Below are 22,528 nucleotides of genomic sequence, written 5' to 3'. Positions count from 1 at the left end.
AGTAAAACAATTCAAAAAGTGAAATGTTTAATCAGATTAGCTAGCTACATGTCATTCAGCTTTTCAAAGGGAAATCAGCAGTTTCTACATCCATCTTTAGACTTGTAAATTAATGATATTGTAACGACCCTGGATTTATAAGCACGGATATCGACTCTGCCGCTTGTGCATGCTTTTGGGGCACAGTCGATAGTGGGTCAGAAGTTTACATACACTCAATTAGTATTTGGTAAATTGCCTTTAAATTGTTTAACTTGGGTAAAACGTTTCGGGTAACCTTCCACAATAAGTTGGGTGAATTTTGGCCCATTCCTCCTGACAGAGCTGGTGTAACTGAGTCAGGTTTGTAGGCCTCCTTGCTTGCACACACTTTTTAAGTTCTGCTCACAAATTTTATATAGGCTTGAGGTCAGGGCTTTATGAAGGCCACTCCAATACATTGACTTTGTTGTCCTTAAGCCATTTTGCCACAACTTTGGAAGTATTATTTACCTTTATTTAACTAGGCAAGTCAGTTAAGAACAAATTCTTATTTTCAATGACGGCCTAGTGGGTTAACTGCCTGTTCAGGGGCAGAACGACAGATTTGTACCTCTCAGCTTCCGGTTACGAGTCCAACACTCTAACCACTAGGCTACCCTGCCAACCCAGTATTCTTGGGGTCATTGTCCATTTGGATGACCCATTTGTGGGGTGCAGAAGGTAAGTAAAGTATGAGGGCGTCAGTCCAGTGAGTGCTTTGTAGGTGAGCATGAGCAGTTTGAAGGTGATCCTGTATTGTTCAAGTAAGCCAATAGCTCATGACCCTTTCACCACGACAATATCATCTGTTGACATCGGTATGCAATATAGTCATCTCAGGTGACCTGACAACCCTCAGTGGCAGGTGGGGGAGTTTAGGTGAGATGGAGAGGAGGAAATTCCAGAAGATGTCTGAGCAGCTCGGGGAGTCAAGGGATAAAGGACAGATAACTGAAGACATTAGGGAAAGAAGAGTTGATGACCACAGTCATGTAAATCCCAGATCAGAGTATCAGTCATTAGGATGGGAGCCTAACACTAATTTAACCACTCATTTGTAGTTTATAAGTGTTTCATAGGTAGTTTATTGGACCAATATTAGGTATTACTTCAATTTGATTTCAGCAACCCTCCAGTTGTTTGAACTAGCAACCTTGCAGCTATTGGCTCGTACTTAAAAGCTGCAAATTAGTGCCTGATAAGTGTGGGCTTAAATATAGTGTTACTGTTTGAGAACCTCATATAGGGTAAGATAAGAAGTATGAAAGAAGAGAAGAGGTTAATATAGGTTTAGAGAAGACTTATGTGTTACAGAAAACGTAATTAGTCGTTTGTTTTCAGTATAAAAAGTGTACAGTTTACTAGTTTTTATCAAATAAATGTCACGTTTGGTTCCTCGTGTAGTTTAATAAAAGTTCTTATTAAGTTGTCTGATATCAATGATCTGGGGGTGGAAGCTGTTGTCCTCATTTTGAAGAAAAATAGAGAACAAAGTAGGTGCAGCACCTGGCCATTAGTGGAGCACAACAGGTTGTCATGCCAACTGGAGTTTTTGGCCTTTCCTTTGCAGGTGAAGTATTATTGTAACACAGATCAAAAGCCAGACGATGTGGTTGCTGTGTTTGTTTTCCTTAGAACATTTTCCATAAATACCTAAAATAGTAACAATAATTAGGTGGGTGCTTATACTTATAGTATGTCAAGTGTCATTCGGCACCATGTTATTTTGTTAATAGGTGTAACAACTAAACCACAGGAGGGTGGGAGGAGCCGAGCACATCTAGTTCCGGCGGTTAAAGACGTCTTCAATTATAAATTTAGGATGTTTAAAGTAATTTCCTTTCTTACAATAGCAAACAGCAGATACATTGTCACATCAATAGATTACAGATACATTTAGTCGCATCAAAAGACTACAATGTAATTGTGTTGTTTAGTGTTACCTGTAATGTAGTATGTAACATTTTATGTTTGTTATATACAGTATGTATATACAGTGCCTTGCGAAAGTATTCGGCCCCCTTGAACTTTGTGACCTTTTGCCACATTTCAGGCTTCAAACATAAAGATATAAAACTGTATTTTTTTGTGAAGAATCAACAACAAGTGGGACACAATCATGAAGTGGAACGACATTTATTGGATATTTCAAACTTTTTTAACAAATCAAAAACTGAAAAATTGGGCGTGCAAAATTATTCAGCCCCTTTACTTTCAGTGCAGCAAACTCTCTCCAGAAGTTCAGTGAGGATCTCTGAATGATCCAATGTTGACCTAAATGACTAATGATGATAAATACAATCCACCTGTGTGTAATCAAGTCTCTGTATAAATGCACCTGCACTGTGATAGTCTCAGAGGTCCGTTAAAAGCGCAGAGAGCATCATGAAGAACAAGGAACACACCAGGCAGGTCCGAGATACTGTTGTGAAGAAGTTTAAAGCCGGATTTGGATACAAAAAGATTTTCCAAGCTTTAAACATCCCAAGGAGCACTGTGCAAGCAATAATATTGAAATGGAAGGAGTATCAGACCACTGCAAATCTACCAAGACCTGGCCGTCCCTCTAAACTTTCAGCTCATACAAGGAGAAGACTGATCAGAGATGCAGCCAAGAGGCCCATGATCACTCTGGATGAACTGCAGAGATCTACAGCTGAGGTGGGAGACTCTGTCCATAGGACAACAATCAGTCATATATTGCACAAATCTGGCCTTTATGGAAGAGTGGCAAGAAGAAAGCCATTTCTTAAAGATATCCATAAAAAGTGTCGTTTAAAGTTTGCCACAAGCCACCTGGGAGACACACCAAACATGTGGAAGAAGGTGCTCTGGTCAGATGAAACCAAAATTGAACTTTTTGGCAACAATGCAAGACGTTATGTTTGGCGTAAAAGCAACACAGCTCATCACCCTGAACACACCATCCCCACTGTCAAACATGGTGGTGGCAGCATCATGGTTTGGGCCTGCTTTTCTTCAGCAGGGACAGGGAAGATGGTTAAAATTGATGGGAAGATGGATGGAGCCAAATACAGGACCATTCTGGAAGAAAACCTGATGGAGTCTGCAAAAGACCTGAGACTGGGACGGAGATTTGTCTTCCAACAAGACAATGATCCAAAACATAAAGCAAAATCTACAATGGAATGGTTCAAAAATAAACATATCCAGGTGTTAGAATGGCCAAGTCAAAGTCCAGACCTGAATCCAATCGAGAATCTGTGGAAAGAACTGAAAACTGCTGTTCACAAATGCTCTCCATCCAACCTCACTGAGCTCGAGCTGTTTTGCAAGGAGGAATGGGAAAACATTTCAGTCTCTCGATGTGCAAAACTGATAGAGACATACCCCAAGCGACTTACAGCTGTAATCGCAGCAAAAGGTGGCGCTACAAAGTATTAACTTAAGGGGGCTGAATAATTTTGCACGCCCAATTTTTCAGTTTTTGATTTGTTAAAAAAGTTTGAAATATCCAATAAATGTCGTTCCACTTCATGATTGTGTCCCACTTGTTGTTGATTCTTCACAAAAAAATACAGTTTTATATCTTTATGTTTGAAGCCTGAAATGTGGCAAAAGGTCGCAAAGTTCAAGGGGGCCGAATACTTTCGCAAGGCACTGTATGTTATCCATGCCAAGCTCTCTGTGTCTTCCCCTTTAGATAAATGTGGTGAAAACTCTTTTGAGTTTGAGTTTATTTTATTTTTACAGGGACAGTGCACATTAATCAACGTTTAAGTAAAAGTGCCGGTGTAACGGCTGTTGGAAGGAGAGGACCAAGGTGCAGCGTGGCAGGTGTTCATATTTATTTGACTGAACACTAAAAGACAAAACAACAACGTGAATAAACAAAACCAAAACAGTCCCGTAAGGTGCAAACACTGATACGGAAAACAACTACCCACAAAAACCTTATGGGGAAAAGCTACCTAAGTATGGTTCTCAATTAGAGACAACGATCGACAGCTGTCCCTGATTGAGAACCATACCCTGCCAAAACAAAGAAATAAAAACACATAGAAAAAGAACATAGAATGTCCACCCAAATCACACCCTGACCAACCCAAAAATAGAGACATAAAAAGCTCTCTACGGTCAGGGCGTGACAGCCAGTTTTAGCCAGCCGGCCAATTTTCAACCACAGTCCCTGGGCAGGTTATTAAAAACAATTACAACATAGACAATCATTGAGCAGTGAGCATACGCAGAGCAAAATAGGACAAGCAAGACATAGCATACAGACAGAGCAACATAGGACAAACAAGATGTAGCACACAGACAGAGCAACATAAAACAAAAAGCAGCAAGACAAAATTCATAAAAGCAACAAAGTGTTTCCACACCTCACAAGCTACAGACAACAGACAACATGGAAGACGGCAACACACAGCTAGGGACCATGTTCACAAATCTGATTGACCTTTATTCATGTATTCATACATTTTGTGAAAGTGTGATAGGTGGTGCTGTTATGTGTGTCCGATTGCAGTGTATTCAAGACATGGGAAGCTCTCACAGAGAAAGCGTATTTACTAGAGGTGCTTTTCCTTAAGGGAACTATACAGTCACCTCTCATGGCAGACATTGTGGATCTTCTGCCATATGTTTGGGTTTTCTGTTCAACAAATATACTGAGTGGAGGGGGAGCCAGGCCATTTCAGATCTTGAATACAAGACATGCGTTGGGGTATTGCACAAGATTTTCCCAACTCAGGAACTCATGCTTTCTGAGGATGTAACAGTAATGATGGCTATTGGGCTTCCTATCAAGCACTTTGAGAGCCTGTTTGTAGACAGACTGAATATGTTTTAATGTTGTACAGCAAGCTTGTACAGTCAAGCAGTATGTTAAGTGGGGGAGTATCATAGATTTGAAGTACAGTTTTGCTACCTCTGTAGTCAAACAATTTCGTATAAATCGGTAATTAGCTAGGTTGAATTTGGTTATCTGAATGATCTTTTTCACATGCTTTTTATAAGAGAGGTTGGAATCAAGTATGATGCCAAGGTACTTAAAATCAGATACCACCTGGAGCTCCTCCCCTGACACATAGACATCTGGCTCAGTAGCATCTATTGCCCTCTTTGTGAAGAACAAGCAAACAGTTTTTTTCACATTGAGATGCAAACACGAGTCACTGAGCCACTTTGTAACCTGGACCATCACAGTAGTGAGTTCTTGTGCAGCTTGTTGTTTGCTCTTTGCATGCACATACATCAATGTATCATCTGCATACATTTGAACTTCAGACCCAGTACAGACAGAAGGCAGATCATTAATGCACAGGCTGAACAGGAGGGGTGTCTTCCATCCGCCATTATCCGATCTTGACTGTGCCTTTGCCAATCTACTGCAGCTTTGAGTCCAAGGAGACAAGTCTACTGCAGTCAGAGAACGGCAACCTGCAGCAGAAAGTCAGCACCCTCACCCACGAGGAGGGGACCATCGTCATTAGATGTCTGGGGCATGAGTTAACCATCAAGCAACTGTCATCTTTTGGAAAGAAACAGCTGGAAGACATACTGGCAAAGGCAGGAGACTTCAAATGTGAAATGAGTGGGTGTAAATGAATGATCTTTGTCTCATTCTACCTTATGGTTAAATCTTCAGATTAAATTAAATTACACCCTCCAGACGTGTTGAGGAACAGTCAAGTGTTAGTTGTGCAGAGGTGAGAACGGAGTCAGACGCAGGACACTGAACTGAGTAAAAATAACTAACTTTACTCTGGGAAAATAATCTGAAAAATTAAATCCACGCAGGGATCACAAACCCTAACACAAAAGACTAACATAAACCAGGAACAATCAATCACAAAACAGAATGGGAACCAGAGGGTTAAATGGGAACCAGGTGTGTACACTCAAGACATAACAAATGGAAAACAGAAACATGGATCGGTGGAAGTTAGAAAGCCAGTGACGACAAGCGTTGAACGCCGCCCGAACAAGGAGGGGCACCAACTTCGGCAGAAGTCGTGACAGGAACAGTCTGGCTTCAGTGGACCTCCGGGCCCCCCAGACCCCTTGTTGCATCCACACCTGATCAGCTAGTGGATCTACATTATCCCCAATCATTTGATGGCCATTTTCAAACGTCTGTCCTAAACATGCTTCTGAAACCACATTGCAACTAGCAAAGACCCTGAAGCAACAACAGAAACAGGGTTGTTGACACCAAAATGTTCAGTTGAGACCAATCATATTTCAGCTATATTACTGTAGGGGAGGTGTTGAGGGGGCTGAGCTACAAAGTAGTAGTGCCTGCCTGTTTATGAATGCAGGGTAAAGGCTATGGGCCATAACTGCTATGATGTTTAATTAGCAATTTCATAATCCTTGTTTCATACCTTCTGGGTATCCTGCCTTGGAGACTTTTCTGGTGGGTCCACTTCTCTTCACTCCACTGATAACCAAAAGGCAATATATTTCCTCCTCATCCTTGCTGGTTCAGCTAGTAGTCCACTACATGTGTCACTCATATAAACAACCCTGAACCCATTAGATGTTTGTATTCAAGACCAAACCTTGGTTATATTAAGCAACACCCTTTTACTAACTTCGACGGAAGAACAACCACCATGGGAACCAACACAGAAAACATCAGAACACCACACATGACAAAAACAACAAGGAGTTGAAGACGGTGTTCATGATACTACAAACCGGAACCCAAAATCAAAAGCAACACCAGCGATCAATTTCCGTCACCAGCGAGGGAGCCCCAACAGGCACATGGGTTCCTCCGGTACATGAGGTTGCAGGCCAGGCACCACAGAATGAGAGAAATATAACACACAACATGAACACAGGGGGACCACTCAACAATTAACACACAACAAGAAGCACGACAACAGTGGCTAGCAGGTGGTGAAAAAAAAACAGCGAGGGAGCAGCCGTTCATAACAACGTGAGAGAAACTGTTCAGCAAACGTACGTCAAGGCACATGAGGGACCGGTGGAACACGGGGTCACAGGACGCCTCACAAAAAACTATTGAATATCCTATTCAACCCACAGAGGGACACAACAGCCTCCCACACTCCTTAGACCAGTCGCTACAGAACTACACAAGTCGGATCCAAAACAAATACAGGAGGAGCCCTCAATGAATCGCCCATGCCCCTGCACCCTCACCTGTTCCCCAGAAACCCTGTCCTCCCCAAACAGGTGACGATGAGGGAGCACCAACCTGTTTCAAGGAATCAGCCAAGCCCCCTTAGGCTAGAGCAACTACACAACAACGGACCAATCGGATGATGGCCTGACAACGTAAGTCCTGCCCACCAGCCCTATGTAACCAGCACACCTTACTCTACAGGTCATTGACCAGACTACTACAGGGACGGATCTACAGAATCGACCAGCAGCTACAGAACGGACTCCCCCAGACCTCGAGGGAGGTGGAACCAGGTAAGGCAGGAGGGTTCCACCCGGGTGTTGGAAAAGTCTCTTTTTGGCTACTGGCGACGAGGGACGTAACAGTTATGGGAAAGACTCCGGACACTGCAACGCACCCTACTACGCCTCCTACTGACTCCTCCACCCCAAATGCTTGATCGTCGGAACCCACACGGACTCATCACAACGGAAGACAACCAGAGGATTACAGATAGGGAGCAACAGAAAGGAGGCCCCACAGGGCACGAGCGGAGGCACAGGCAAAGGAGCAACGAGGAACCGAACTGGTTGGCTGCATTGCATCAGTACGGAGCACCGGATCGGCGAGATACGACGTGGGATCCCAAGGAATGCTGGAACCGCACTACAAACAACTGGACAGGGCTTGACGTTCAGGCAACAGGGTGACATGTATCCGTCGAGGGAATTGTCGACTTGACAACACAGTGACAGATAACTGATCCGGCACTACAGGGACAGATCCCAAGCAGGCACTCGACAGCACGAAGTGGTGAGGGAGTACAATGGCAGCAACAGCACACAGAGGCCGAGGCAACACCGACCAACATGAGGGACCAACGGACGGAGCACACTTAGGTAACAACCTTGGCCACCCCGGACTCCCTTTCCCTCCCCCTTCCCAGTGCCGGGCCACCAGGGACAGTGCAGAGGCGAAAGCCCATGACACACACCTGGGGCCCAGCAGAGCACACCCCCAACCCTCTGGGGTTTCCCCTACCCTCCCCTCTTCCCAGCGCCGGGCTACCAGGGACAGTGCGGAGGCAAAGCCCCCGACACACACCCGGTGACCACCAGACCGCACTCCCAACACTTTGGGGCTTCCCCTTCCCTCACTCCCTCCCTTCAGCGAAACACCGATGGCACTGGGAATGGCACTCGACACCTCACAGGAGTCAGCGACAGCGGAGGATATCGACGAGCAAACTGACATTGGCAGTCTTCCTCCATTCCAGTGTCAAGACTACGGCGAAGACGCTGACGAAACTCATCAGGGCACATCACCACCTGGAGGAAATCAACATCCACCTAACGGTTGGCCAACCTCCTCTGGCTATCAATGAAAGCAATCCCGTCGACCCATCCTCATCCTCGGTGACTCCAACATTACCCACCTGCCACAGATCCGCTCCAACTTGGTACAAATAGGAGCCTACCTCGGTGCCTGCCTCTGCCACGTCGTCCAACGACCTGCTGCCTGAGGGCTGCTCGGAAGTGGCCAAGCAGCCAGCAGCATACCACCCTGCATGCCACTGCTGGCTTGCTTCTGAAGATAAGCAGTGTTGGTCCTGGTCAGTTCCTGGATGGGAGACCAGATGCTGCTGGAAGTGGTGTTGGAGGGCCAGTAGGAGGCACTCTTTCCTCCGGTCTAAAAAATAAATAATAATAATAACATCCCAATGCCCCAGGGCAGTGATTGGGGACAATGCCCTGTGTAGGGTGCCGTCTTTCGGATGGGACGTTAAATGGGTGTCCTGACCTTCTGAGGTCATTAAAGATCCCATGGCACTTATTGTAAGAGTAGGGGTGTTAACCCCGGTGTCCTGGCTAAATTCCCAATCTGGCCGTCAAACTATCACGGTCACCTAATAATCCCCAGTTTATAATTAGCTCATTCATCCCCCTCCTCTCCCCTGTAACTATTCTCTAGGTCGTTGCTGCAAATGAGAACGTGTTCTAAGTCAACTTACCTGGTAAAATAAAGGATAAAATACTTTAATTTTTATTTTAAAGGCCATCCTCTCCTTTGGCCTCAAAACTGCGGAGCCTGCAACGCCTTCCACAAGGGCCTCAACCTCCTGCTCAGCGCGGCTACTCCGGCCTTCCCCAACGCAGCCATCTTTGTGTCCAATATCAACTACGAACCGGAGATGGCGCCTCACAAGAAGATTAACTTGGATGTCCTCAAAGACATGATCAGCTGCACCCTAAACTAGACGGGTTTCTCTCTTGCTCAAACCAGGGGTAGTGTGCCCCTCTGGATGGCCCCGCAGCAGCTGCAGGCCTCCCTGGCCGGGTGCACTCCTGCCGGCGACTTACCTAAAACCCAGTGGAAACCGATGCGAAGGGTCCCCCCTCTACCACACCACTGGCTCCCCATGACGACAACTACAACGGCTACGACCAAGTGGAACCGAATCCCACCACACCTGCCAATTCCCAGCCCAAACACAGGGCGAACCGGCACGGAGGTAGTGGTCGTATCCCACCTCTTCATGCCCACAGCCCCAGCTCTCCCTGCTCTGACTAGGCCTCTCGTTCATGCCCACATGACACGGGCAAGGATGTCCGCATCCGACTCCTCTCGAGGACGCGGATTACCACAGGCGGATCAAAGTCATCGCCTACTTCGACAGCCAAAGGAGCAACGGGAACACCCGTGGGAGCAGCGGGAAGAGAGAGAGAGTGCAGGCTACCGACAGGCTGGTGGCGGACGGGACTCTGCGGCCGGAGCAACGTGAGTACCTAGCGGGCAGGACTATGCACAAAGCCAGGAGCTTCTACCTCCTGCCCAAGATCCACAAGGATCTGGCCGCCGGGCAGACCAATCGTGTCCGACCACGGCAGCGAGACCAAAGGAGCGTCGGAGTGGATTGATGGCGACGCGGCACAACAGCTACATCAGGGACATGGCCGATTTCCTGGACAAGGTCAGAGCCGCAAAGCTGAGCAAGAAAGACCTGCTTTTTACGATGAAAGCAGACAGGCTCTACACCAACATCAAAGTCAAAACGGGCCTCACCACGGTTCCTCGAGCGGTACCCTCAGGCAGGCCGACCGAGCAGCTCCTGCAGTTGTTGGAGCTGTTGCTCACCCAAAACGACTTCCAGTACAACAGTGACACCTACCTGGAGATCAAGGGAATGGCCATGCGCAACCGTGGGAGACTACAGTGTTCCCTCTGTGCTCCCTGCGGCCCTCATTGTTCTACCGGTTCCTCAACGACATGTGGGGCATCTGGCCCTACCGATGGCGAAACTTCGTATTTAGCCCAAAAATAAACTGGGGATTGGAAATGATGCAGACCATTACATTGATGGATGCTACAATCTATCCTCAATATTAAAGCTGATCTACCCCATAAAAAAACAGTGTTTAAACCAAAAATATTTAAATAATAACATAAAAAATAAATTATCCTGTGTGACACGAATCGATGGTCTCGCCTTCTCCCCCCTCTCCCACATTTGAGACTGTGGACGCCAACTGCCTCCGTGCTGTCTGTAGGGGCTAGAGGATGAGTGCCGCTCTAAACTATGCCTGGGAAAAGACGCTTCTAAAAAGGCGACGCTGCCCTACGTAATCAGAGCTCAAATTATTTTTATTTTAGAAAAAAAAAAATACTGCATCCCACTTTTAACCCTTTTTCATGTTCAAGAAGTGAAGCGTGTGCTCATGCTTGGTACCTAGCTAGCACCAATGCAACCAGCCTGAAAACAATGACCAGTAGAAACTGCAGTCCTTTTCATTATTCTTAGCAATGATTTAGGAATCATTGTAAGTATTACCTAGGTTGCCACTTGCTGTTCGCCTATTGAAATTGAACTTCAGTTCATGAAAATAAATAGCTAGCCAGCTACTTAACCCTGTTGCCCAAAGCTAACGTTATAAGCAGCCAGGTAGCTTCGACCGGAAAACGGGTTATGTGTTGTGAAGCTAGCCACAATAAGTATTTTGGCACAATTGTGGAATTTGCGGTTTGCTTTCAAAATAAAGGTAGGTAATTGACAGTGACGTAAATTAATACAAAGATAATTATGCCATACTTTTATTTTGAAGGTTAACCGCAAAGTCCACTATTGTGGCTAATCCTTATTGTGGCTAGCTTCACATAGGTGGGTCCGACCACCAATAATCAACTTTTTTATTTTTATTTTTTATTTCACCTTTATTTAACCAGGTAGGCCAGTTGAGAACAAGTTCTCATTTACAACTGCGACCTGGCCCAAATAAAGCAAAGCAGTGCGACACAAACAACACCACAGCGTTACACAAGGAATAAACAAACGTACAGTCAGTAACACAATAGAAAAAGTCTATATTCAGTTTGTGCAAATGGGGTAAGGAGGTAAGGCAATAAATAGTCCATAGTAGCGAAGTAATTACAATTTAGCAAATTAACACTGGAGTGATAGATATGCAGATGATGTGCAAGTAGAAATACTGGTGTGCAAAAGAGCAAAAAAGTAAAGAAAAACAATATGGGGGTGAGGTGGGTAGTTGGATGGGCTATTTACAGATGGGCTGTGTACAGCTGCAGCGATCGGTAAACTGCTCAGCTGATGCTTAAAGTTAGTGAGGGAGATATAAGTCTCAGACTTCAGCGATTCTTGCAATTCATTCCAGTCATTTGCAGCAGAGAAGTGGAAGGAAAGGCGGCCAAAGTAAGTTTTGGCTTCGGGGATGACCAGTGAGATATACCTGCTGGAGCGCGTGCTACGGGTGGGTGTTGTTATGGTGACCAGTGAGCTGAGATAAGGTGGAGCTTTACCTAGCAAAGACTTATAGATGACCTGGAGCCAGTGGGTCTGGCAACGAATATGTTGCGAGGGCCAGCCGACGAGAGCATACAGGTTGCAGTGGTGGGTGATATATGGGGAACTGTCTTATCAATTAGGGTTATTTTAGATGACACCTAGATATATAGTTAGCTGCTAGCTAACTATAGCTACTGAAACAGAATATGTCGTGTTATTTGACACGCAAATAATTTGTGTATCTATTTTGACCCAAAATGCATTCCATAGAAATCCTGGTTGAGAAAGAAATGACTGAACAAATGAACAACGAAACAGCACAGTAAGTAAGTAAGTGAAATAAATACGTTTTGATTATGTTTTACTGGTAAAGGGACATAATGATATACCTAAAAACTCTGGAGAGACCTGAAATAGACTGACGAATTTCAGAAGAAATATATTTCTATAGTTTCTGGCCATTTTGAGCCTGTAATCGAACCCACACATGCTAATGCTCTAGATTCTCAACTAGTCTAAAGAAGACCAATTGTATTGCTTCTATAATCAGAACAACAATTTTCAGCTGTGCTAACTTAATTGCTAAAGGGTTTTCTAACGATCAATTAGCCTTTTAAAATGATACACTTTGATTAGCTAACACAACGTGCCATTGGAACACAGGAGTGATGGTTGCTGATAATGGGCCTCTGCAAGCCTATGTAGATATTCCATTAAAATAAATCTGTCTACACTGTATTTCTGATCAATTTGATGTTATTGTAATGGACCACAAATGTGCTATTCTTTTAAAAACAAGGACATTTCGAAGTGACCCCAAACATTTTAACAATAGTGTACATTTGGAATAATTATCTTGGAATTCATGACCTCAGTTTTTTTTATTTTTTTTATCTAACTAGGCAAGTCAGTTGAGATCAAATTCTTATTTTCAATGACGGCCAGGAACAGTGGGTTAACGGCCTTGTTCAGCGGCAGAACGATTTTTTACCTCGTCAGCTCGGGCATTCAATCTTGAAACCTTTCGGTTGCTAGTCCAAAACTCTAACCACTAGGCTACCTGCCACCCCGAGTCAATGACAAACATGGTATAGATAATATTTATATTTCTATGGTCTGAAGTACTGAGTTTGTCTGTCATAACTCTGCTTGCCTTGTTGGTTGAATACACAAAGTATATGATGGAGGAGTGCATCATATTTTTTTCTCTATTTCTCCCTTTCATATAGATATGGACCAATGGGTTTCTGGCATGTGAGCGGATGCTGATTTGTTGAACCTGAGAGAGCACAGCAAGACAGCCCTGAATTCAGAACCAGTCTTTGGCATTATATTTTCTCTACAGGTCCACCCTACAGTGTTGGAGAGAGAGAGAGCAGGAAGCAGAGTGGGATATCTGGTGACCTAGTCTTTGACTATATCCTATCTGTCGCAGGGGAGGCAAGAGCAACTGGATCTCTCTCTCTCTGTGTGTGTGTGTGTGTGTGTGTGTGTGTGTGTGTGTGTGTGTGTGTGTGTGTGTGTGTGTGTGTGTGTGTGTGTGTGTGTGTGTGTGTGTGTGTGTGTGTGTGTGTGTGTGTGTGTGTGTGTGTGTGTGTGTGTTTGAGAGAGAGAGAGCGAGAGAGAGTGTGAAACAGTGTATGGTATGTGTAATGATCATTGGTGTTGTTCATGGCTCTGTTCATTCTGTTGCGGTCTACAGATGTAGGATGTTCATTTGAGCCAGTTTGCTACAGCAAAAAAAAGAATCCTGCAGCAACAGGAAATTGTAATTACATTTTTTTATTTTTTTTTTTATTAGGGCAACTAAAGTCTGACATTTTAAAGTGGAAATGACAAACTGCAGAAGCCTTTAGAAAACTCAAATGCATTATAAAAGTTTGCATTTCCTGCTGTACAGGAAAATTTTCAGCAACAAAAGAGTGATCAAATTAAAATCCTACATCTGTAGGTACTGTTCCAATTTCTCAGTCACAGCTACACAAACAGATTTGTTTTGAGTTGTAATCTTCTCCCCGTCAGATCAATTAATGAAATCCACTTTTATTGTCTCAGCTCAGTGATACCGAACAGGTTGGATTATTGAAAAGTAATCGTTGTTCTACATGGCTGTGCCAGAGAAAGGAGAAAATTAGGTTGGTAATGTATGAATTCCCTCAACGGGTAATTATATTGAAGGTTCACATTTATGAGAGTAAATGTATCTATGCTTTAGATTACATATGAGTCTGTCTTTCTTTCGCACACTGTTCATATCTCCTCCCTTGTCAACCAAGGCACGAAAGGTTATTTTTGTAGCTGAAAAGGCTCAAAGTAAATATCAGATGAAGAAATGTGATATTGCTGTTTCTATATATCATGACTAGAATATGAATAGAAATACAGTTATTGGAGGTATTGGATTGAAAATATGCAGGCTTCCCATGGATAGGTGGTGCTGAATATCACATTTCCCCTATGCAAATGTATATTTCTGTTTATCTCCTTTCCAATAAAACATCTTATGGAAGTCAATTAAACAGATTACATACCACTCTTCCCCTACACACAGGAAATTATTAACATTTCCTGTGTGTCTCTCCCTCTTGGTGTCACGCCCGTGAATGGCTGACAGGGATAAAGAGTGTAATGGCTGTTTGAATTGATCCCTGTGAGTTGACAAGATGTTTGGCCGATGAAGCATCGTCCCTGTCCCGTCGAGATAGATGACTTTTGAGCACGACGTGACAGTGAGCAGTGGATTTATATTCCGTTGAGTGTTAATCAACAGAGGATTTATTTTTGCTGTGTTATAACAGTGACTGAGACTCACCCTGCCACTGCCATAGAATATTGTTCCACCCCTTTGAATATCAGTACTTCTGGGGGAAAGAAAATGATTAATATTTTCGCAGAATTCGGGCTCATTCCATTTTTTTTTGTCATCATAGCCTTTCCGAAATTCACTTTGCTTGACAGATACACTGAATGTGACAGCTTTTGATTTAGGCTCTGATGTGCCTGCCTCTCCAAACATTCACTTTGGGCGGCACTCCCAGTCCATCACATTGATTTCTGTGAAGATGAAACTGTGATTGAACAGGCCTCTCCTCCTGCAGGCTCTCACCGTATGTCTCATACAGTTAGAGAGTATGAAGGGTGAGCTTTATAAAGCCTGTCACCTGACCAAATATGAGGTGAGGAGTATACCTTCTACACATGTCTATGCCTGCTGCCGTGCCAGGCAGGGTTCACCTGGCGGTGGAATGTGGGGGGTATAGAGTAGGTGGGCAACGTGGGTGGAGGAGGGGGGGTAGTTGGGCTTGGTGGGTTGAAGGGGGTTAGATAGGGTGAGGTGATAGGTATGCAAGGTAGCAGCTTGCTATCCAGCCTGCTATCTCTAAATAAACCTGGATCATGTGGTGCATAGGGGTGGATGGCTTTAGGTAGGTAATAATACGGTGTGGGTTGTTTAGGCAGAGGAAGGATTCTATGTAGGCCTAGGTAATGTGAGGTGAAGTGGAAGATGGGCATTTGAAGTAAGTGGAAGGGGAGTTGGTAGAGGCTGCCTGGGGAGAATAATGAAGCAATGGCTGTTGCTAGGTAAGCAAAGCGACCCAGACCACAGACCTGGCGAGGCACAGTGAACAAAGATAAAGATCAGCAATTTAGGTCACTCAGCTGGAGGCCTCAGATCTGTGTCTCTCACCGTCTGAGTGGACTTGGCCAGGGTTATCCAAACAGTCAAACCAACTACCGGACAACAAGCCGATAAAACACACTCTCACCGCCACACCTCACCACAAGGACACAGCACTGCATTTTTAATGGAAACTAAAATCACTGAGGACTTAAGAAAGGGATTGCCTCAGTTCTACAGTATGCAGAGAGCAGAAGAGTGTGGATACTGGCAGTGTTGGGGAAGCTACTCTGAAAAGATAGTTTACCAAGCTACCAATTATTTCACACTGGAAGAAGATAAGCTACATTAAAGCTACCCCTGAGAAAAATATGTTTTACTGAACTAAAGTCAATTTGAAAAAGTAGTTCACCACATCCCAACTACTTTGTGAAAAAAATGTCATTTGTAAATCTGAAATGTCAGACTATAAATTGCAAGAGCACACTTTGTTAACAGAATGTATAATTGATCTGATTAAACACAAAACCAATGTTGCAAGTGAGAATTAGGCAGGAAAATTACATATTGCATACTTCACCCATATTTTATTGTATTTTTGCAAAACAAGTAGTGTATAGTTCCAGTAGTTAAAGTGCCTTCGGAAAGTATTCAGACCCCTTGACTTTTTCCACATTTTGTTACGGTACAGCCTTATTGTAATGGCAAGTAAGGATCGGACCAAGATGCAGCGTGGTAAGTGTCCATAATGTTTTTAATCAAGACAAATGAACGCTCGAACAAAAACAATAAACGATAACGTGAAATCTACAAAAAAAACTAAACAGTACCGTGTGGCGACAAACACACACACGGAAACAAACACCCACAAACCAACAGTGAAACCCAGGCTACCTAAGTATGATTCTCAATCAGAGACAACTAACGACACCTGCCTCTGATTGAGAACCATACTTGACTGACACAGAAACCAAACATAGAAAAACAAACATAGACTGTCCACCCCAACTCACGCCCTGACCATACTAAATAAAGACAAACAAAGGAAATAAAGGTCAGAACGTGACACTTATTTTCAAATGGAGTAAATAAAAAAAATCCTCAGCAATCTACAAACAATACCCCATAATAACAAGGTGAAAAAAAGGTTAAAAGAAATGTATACAAATGTATTGAAAATAAGAAACAGAAATACCTTCTTTACATAAGTATTCAGACCCTTTGCAATGAAACTTGAAATTGAGCTCAGGTGCATCCTGTTTCCATTAATCAGGGAGGTAACCAAGAACTCAACGGTCACTCTGACAGAGCTCTAGAGTTCCTCTGTGGAGATGGGAGAACTTTCTAGAAGGACAACCGTCTCTGCAGCACTCCACCAAACAGGCCTTTATGGTAGAGTGGCCAGAAGCCACTCCTCAGAAAAAGGCACATGATAGCCCACTTCGAGTTTGCCAAAACGCACCTAAACAAGAAACAAGATTATCTGGTATGATGAAACCAAGATTGAACTATTTGGCCTGAATGCCAAGCGTCATGTCTGGACGAAACCTGGCATCATCCTTACGGTGAAGAATGTTAGTGGCAGCATCCTATTGTAGGGATGTTTTTCAGCAGCAAGGACTGGGAGACTAGTCAGGTCGAGGCAAAGATGAACGGAGCAAAGTACAGAGACATCCTTGATGAAAACCTGCTCCAGAGCACTCAGGACCTCAGATTGGGGTGAAGGTTCACCTTCCAACAGGACAACGACCCTAAGCACACTGCCAAGACAATGCAGGAGTGGCTTCGGAACAAGTCACTGAATTTGTCACGTCCTTCAGTGGCCGGGCCAGAGCCCGACTTGAACCCAACCTAAAAACTCTGGAGAGACCTGAAAATAGCTGTATAGCAACGCTCCCCATCCAACCTGACAGAGCCTTGAGAGGATCTGCAAAGAGGAATGGGAGAAACTCCCCAAATACAGGTGTGCCATGTTTGTAGCGTTCAACTCAAGAAGACTCGAGGCTGTAATTGCTGCCAAATGTGCTTCAACAAAGTACTGAGTAAAGGGTCTGAATAATTATCTAAATGTGATATTTCAGTTGTTGATTTTTTTTAAACATTTGTACTGTTTTTGCTTTGTCACTGTGGGGTATTGTGTGTAGATTGATGAGGAAAATAACTATTTAATCAATTTTACAATAAGGCTGTAACATAACAAAATGTGAAAAAAGTCAAGGGGTCTGAATACTTTCCAAATTCACTGTAGCCACACCACTACATGGCAAAAAGTAATTAACTACGGAAAACATTTAAAAATGTAGTTAAATTACTAGTTGAACTACATGTACTTTATTTCTCCCCAACAATGGATACTGGATGGTAGTGGTTCCGTTAGGGTGGCCATGTTTCCTCAGAATGTTGTTGCAAAGTAATCTTGCCACATCTTATTGCACATCTAAGAATGACGAACACGCGATGCGGCCCGGACTGCATAATTCAGATGAACCTCACTCTTTCCCTCTCTCTTTTTTCCCTCTCTCTGTATATATTCTAGTTCTTTGTCTCTTTCTCCTTCACTCTCTCTCTCCGTCCTCAGTCTCCTTCACCACTCTCTCCCTCTCCTTCCTTCTCTCTCTCTCTCTCTTTATGTGGGAGCTCATTCATTGAGCCCTGTGACCTACAAGGGGTAATGAAAACATCGACACCATTCATGAGCTCTGATTGGGTTTCGGAGAAGAAGTAATCACGGGTGATCTAGTCTTCTCTGCCTCGTGGAAACAGCACACCAGGGAACTGCTGCTGTGGTGGGGCAGGTGCTGCTGAGCTGCTTACCAAGAATAGTCTTGTGTTCTAACCAAACATTAAGAGCGGGACGCCCTGTTCAATTATGGATAAAGCAACTCTACTAATTCCAAGAATTATTACTTGAATTCTATTGTCACAGTTATCGTGGTCTTGCAGGAAATGTGTGGCCTATTTAATACACGACGACCTCGATATTTCATTGAGGAAACAAGAGCGAGGTTGAAGTGGACTAATTGCGTGTATTTATAAAAAGTGATCTCTTAACACACTCTGAAACACTCACAAGTGTTCTTTCTTCCTATCATCAGTCGATTTCCCCGGAGTGTAAATGGGTGTGACCTCCGCACCCTTCAGACCCTCCGGTACAACACGTGACACTCTGCCTTAGTCTTCCCCAATCAGCTCAGCAGAGAGAAACACACTCACTATGATATTAACATTTCACTTTTACAGTACCTCGGGTACAGCCCCCACACGCACAAACACAAACACACACACACACATACACTTATCTCTGCAGAATCTCACTTTGCCCTCCCAATACTTTGAGATATCACCTTATCTGTGTACTTATTTAATTATAAGCTGTTGTGTGTTGAATGTCAATCTAATACAAACACACATGTACACACACACACAGATACTTTTTTGGATGCATGGTAGCCTCAGGATAGTGAATTAGCCTCCTTGATGTTCATCCCATCCTTACATTTATCATGTTGTATCAGCAGAAAAAAATTCAAAATAAACCTTTTAAAAGGCTTCTCCTCACTAATGCTGTAAATGATCCAATTGGCCAATGGATTTATCGTGGTCTTCAAAGCCCAACGCTGAGATTTTCATTGCAAAAAGCCTGCTGTTGGGCTTTGTGGTTACAGATATGGGTACCATAGAATTTGATTTTTTCAATTGTATTTATGGTATTTACATTGCAATACTCAAGACCAAATGCATCATTCACCTTGACCTAATGTATGTAATGTAACCTATAGAGAACATTTGTGTGGTCCTGATACTCATGATGCTCATAACTACGGTCTAGAGTTTTCCTGCTCATGTCATCATATGAAACGGTGGGGGGAAACTCAGGGCCCTAACTCCCTCCAATTACAGTAGGTTGATATGATTCTTGATGAGGGCCACGGCTGTGTTATGTATTGTGTCTCCAGTCTCCAGCTCAGACGTTTCTTGGCTCTGTGGGCTTCACAGTGATGTGTGGGAGGGAGGGAGAGAGTGAGGACTCCTGCTGTATCTGTGTGTGCATTATTATACCTACAGTAGTCAGTCAGTCAGAAAAACAAACAAATCAAATAACATTTTACAAACGCTTCGTAAACAACAGTGAAATGCTTACTTACAGGCCCTTCCCAACAACACAGAGAGAAAAATAGAAAATGAATCGACCCCTGCCTCCACAGTGCCCCTGTTGATATAAAGCCACACTACTCCACATAATCATATCCCAGAAAGTATCATAACTAACCAGAGTAATCTCTCTTTGGCTATTCCCAAATATAGTACTATTTTACTAGAGCTACAGTACAGTATGCGGAAAAGTTCATATTTGAGTGGGGTGTCATTTGAGATGTGCCCCTTGGCACCGTCACTGTGATATCTTCACTGACCCTAGAGAACACACAATGGATTGTGGATGCAATGATTATATGCTTGAGGTGGTTGTCTTTTCTGATCAATGAATGTTAAAATGACATTTTTTTCAAATGATCTTGATTGATTGATAAATAGTGATATTTCCTTGATGTCACCTCTAATGGAATAATCATTTATTGAGAGGGATAACCTGCTGTGAAACCACATTCGATTTCGCTGCAAACGCAAAATCCCAACTGTGTTTGTCTCATCATCTTTGTCGTAGTTTGGAGACCGGAAACATCCCGAACTAGAAACGAAAAAAGTTTTTAGACAAGGGTAAGCAACTCAAGATTCATCTTTCGTTTTGTCATCGATAGTTATTTGTGAATACATTTGATGATTTTAAGTAGTTTTACTGTGATACCTCTGGAATTGCGGGAGATGTCATCACTTACTTAACCTTACGACGCAGCATAACTAACTAATTAGCTAGCTACTAGCCATTATTGTTGTGCTATGGCGTTCTTGTGCTATGTGCTAGCCATTATTGTTGTGCTATGGTGTTCTTGTGCTATGTGCTAGCCATTCTTGTGCTATGTGCTAGCCATTCTTGTGCTATTGACAGAAGCACGTAGCTAGCGCTTGCTGACTGTCTCTAATCTTCTGTCAATAGCAACTGGTGAGTGTCAATGTTTATTGCTGTGATAATTAAAACGGTTTGTTTACTTGCTTGTCATCCAGCAAACATATGACAGCTAAATTAGGATGATTATTGTTCATGATAATTAATGTAAACATTTTTCACATTCACAAAATATGTTCCCCTTTCACAGTGGCTGAATAGCCGATTTCATCGATCTCATCCATAATGTTGCCTAAATTCAAGTGCCCCCGTCTGTTACAAAACCTACACAAGCTTGTTACTGTCAGTGACACCTTATCATTGACCTTATCATTGAATCATGAGTCTCCCCAGTTGAATGTTCAGGAGGAGCTGTTACAGCCTCAGCCACTGTCTCTACGCAGCCATGTCACGCCTGGAGCCAGAGGAGGAGAGCGGGCCGGCGCCCGGCGGGGAGGTGGACATGTTGTCGTTGGTGCGTTGCCTGGGTTACCTGTGCAGTTTCAACCTGATGGTGGCAGTATGCCTGGGCCTGTACGTGCGCTGGGAGCAGACGGACGAGCCCATGATCCTTGTTATCTTCATCCTGGGTCTCTTCATCCTGGGCATCGTCAGCATCCTTTACTACTACTTCTCCATGGAGGGGGCCAGTCTCAGCCTCTTCCACCTGTGGTTTAGCTTCCTTCTGGTCCTCCTGTGCTTCCTCAATAGTCCCTCGCTGGAGGATAATGTGAAGGAGCAGGCTACTAACTACCTGCTGCTGGCTAGTGTGGCTTTGAGGACAGTGTGGGCCTTAACAGATAGGATAATGGGCTGTGTTCACTATAAACCCACCCTGCTCTCGTCCAAGGAGCTCCTAGAACTCCTGGGCTTTGGTATTGCCAGCACCACCATGCTGATGCACAAATCTATGGCCTTCATTGCCCTAGTGGTGGCGCTGGGGGCTCTGATCGTGGGCCTGCGTGTCAAGTCCCTCCTAGCCCTGCCCAACTTGGCCTGCTTCACCCTGGTCACCTCCCTGCTGTTTTTCAAGGCCGTGGGGATAACCACCAACCCCTTCGCCCTGGGCTGCTACCTGGGCCGTCTGATCTGTGACCCCCTCTTGGACGTCTACTTCAGCAGCCTAGGGGCCACCGAGTGCTGGCTGCCTCTGCTTTCCTGAGGGCGTGTCTGGTGTCGACTCTCCCTGCTCCCCCTGGGGCTTGTGGAGATGGCCTTCTTCGTCCTAGCCGCTCTAAAGATGAGCCATCTAGAACTGTGGTACCTGGTGATCCCTGGATTCGGTGTGTTTGGCCTGTTCTGGACAGTCTGCCACGTGGTGCTGCTGATCACACTGTGGGGCTTCCACACCAAGCTGAGTGAGTGTCAGAAGGCGCGCTCAGTCCAGCAGTCAGACTCACGAAGCCTGGACCGGGTCATGGCCTCGCGGGGGATGAGACACTTCTGCCTGATCTCTGAACGCCTGGTCTTCTTCAGCCTGGTGTCCACAGCCATTCTGGCAGCTGTGTCCTGGCAGGTAAGATGCTACATATTGCTACATGGTAAACTAATGAATGAAAAGATGGATTGATAAATCCGTTAGCTGATTGAGCGATTGATCTGAGCTTTTCATTTATTTTGGTTTTGCCACATTGAGAAGATTTGAATCATAGAGAAGATTTGAATCATCTTAATCGAGACAGACCTGACCATGATAGCTGCATAGCCTAATAACAAAACAAGGTGAGTAGCGTCATCAACATTGAAACATCAAGCTTCACGTCATAAACCCCAGAGACTGACGCTTGCTAGAGGCCTGGCATGCATTTACAAGACAGTCCCAAGCCGGAGAGGAGAGCTGCTTCTGCTCTCAACCGTGACCAAGTGAATTAGCTCTTTAATATGCCTATCTCCTTACATAAAGAGCCATAAGTTATTTAGCCCTAATTTAGCTTTACCTTGTAATCTGCTATTAGCATAACAGGCTACGCGGAGGCATGTCCAACT

General features: G+C 44.2%; 1 pseudogene across 1 annotated transcript in view; it reads left to right on the top strand.

Moving 5' to 3' along the window:
• The first annotated feature begins 20,930 nt into the window (after window positions 1-20,930).
• Window positions 20,931-22,528, top strand: part of LOC110490230 (transmembrane protein 168-A-like) — a 17,834-nt pseudogene continuing 16,236 nt past the window's right edge. The window contains exon 1 of the transcript XR_016486738.1: window positions 20,931-22,063. The product of XR_016486738.1 is annotated as a transmembrane protein 168-A-like (transcript). The remainder of the gene's footprint in view (window positions 22,064-22,528) is intronic.

The sequence above is a fragment of the Oncorhynchus mykiss genome, chromosome 15, assembly GCF_057628025.1.
Source record: "Oncorhynchus mykiss isolate SJ-2025 chromosome 15, ASM5762802v1, whole genome shotgun sequence".
In the NCBI taxonomy this organism is placed as follows: domain Eukaryota; kingdom Metazoa; phylum Chordata; class Actinopteri; order Salmoniformes; family Salmonidae; genus Oncorhynchus; species Oncorhynchus mykiss.
This window is presented reverse-complemented; position numbering and strand designations above follow the sequence as displayed.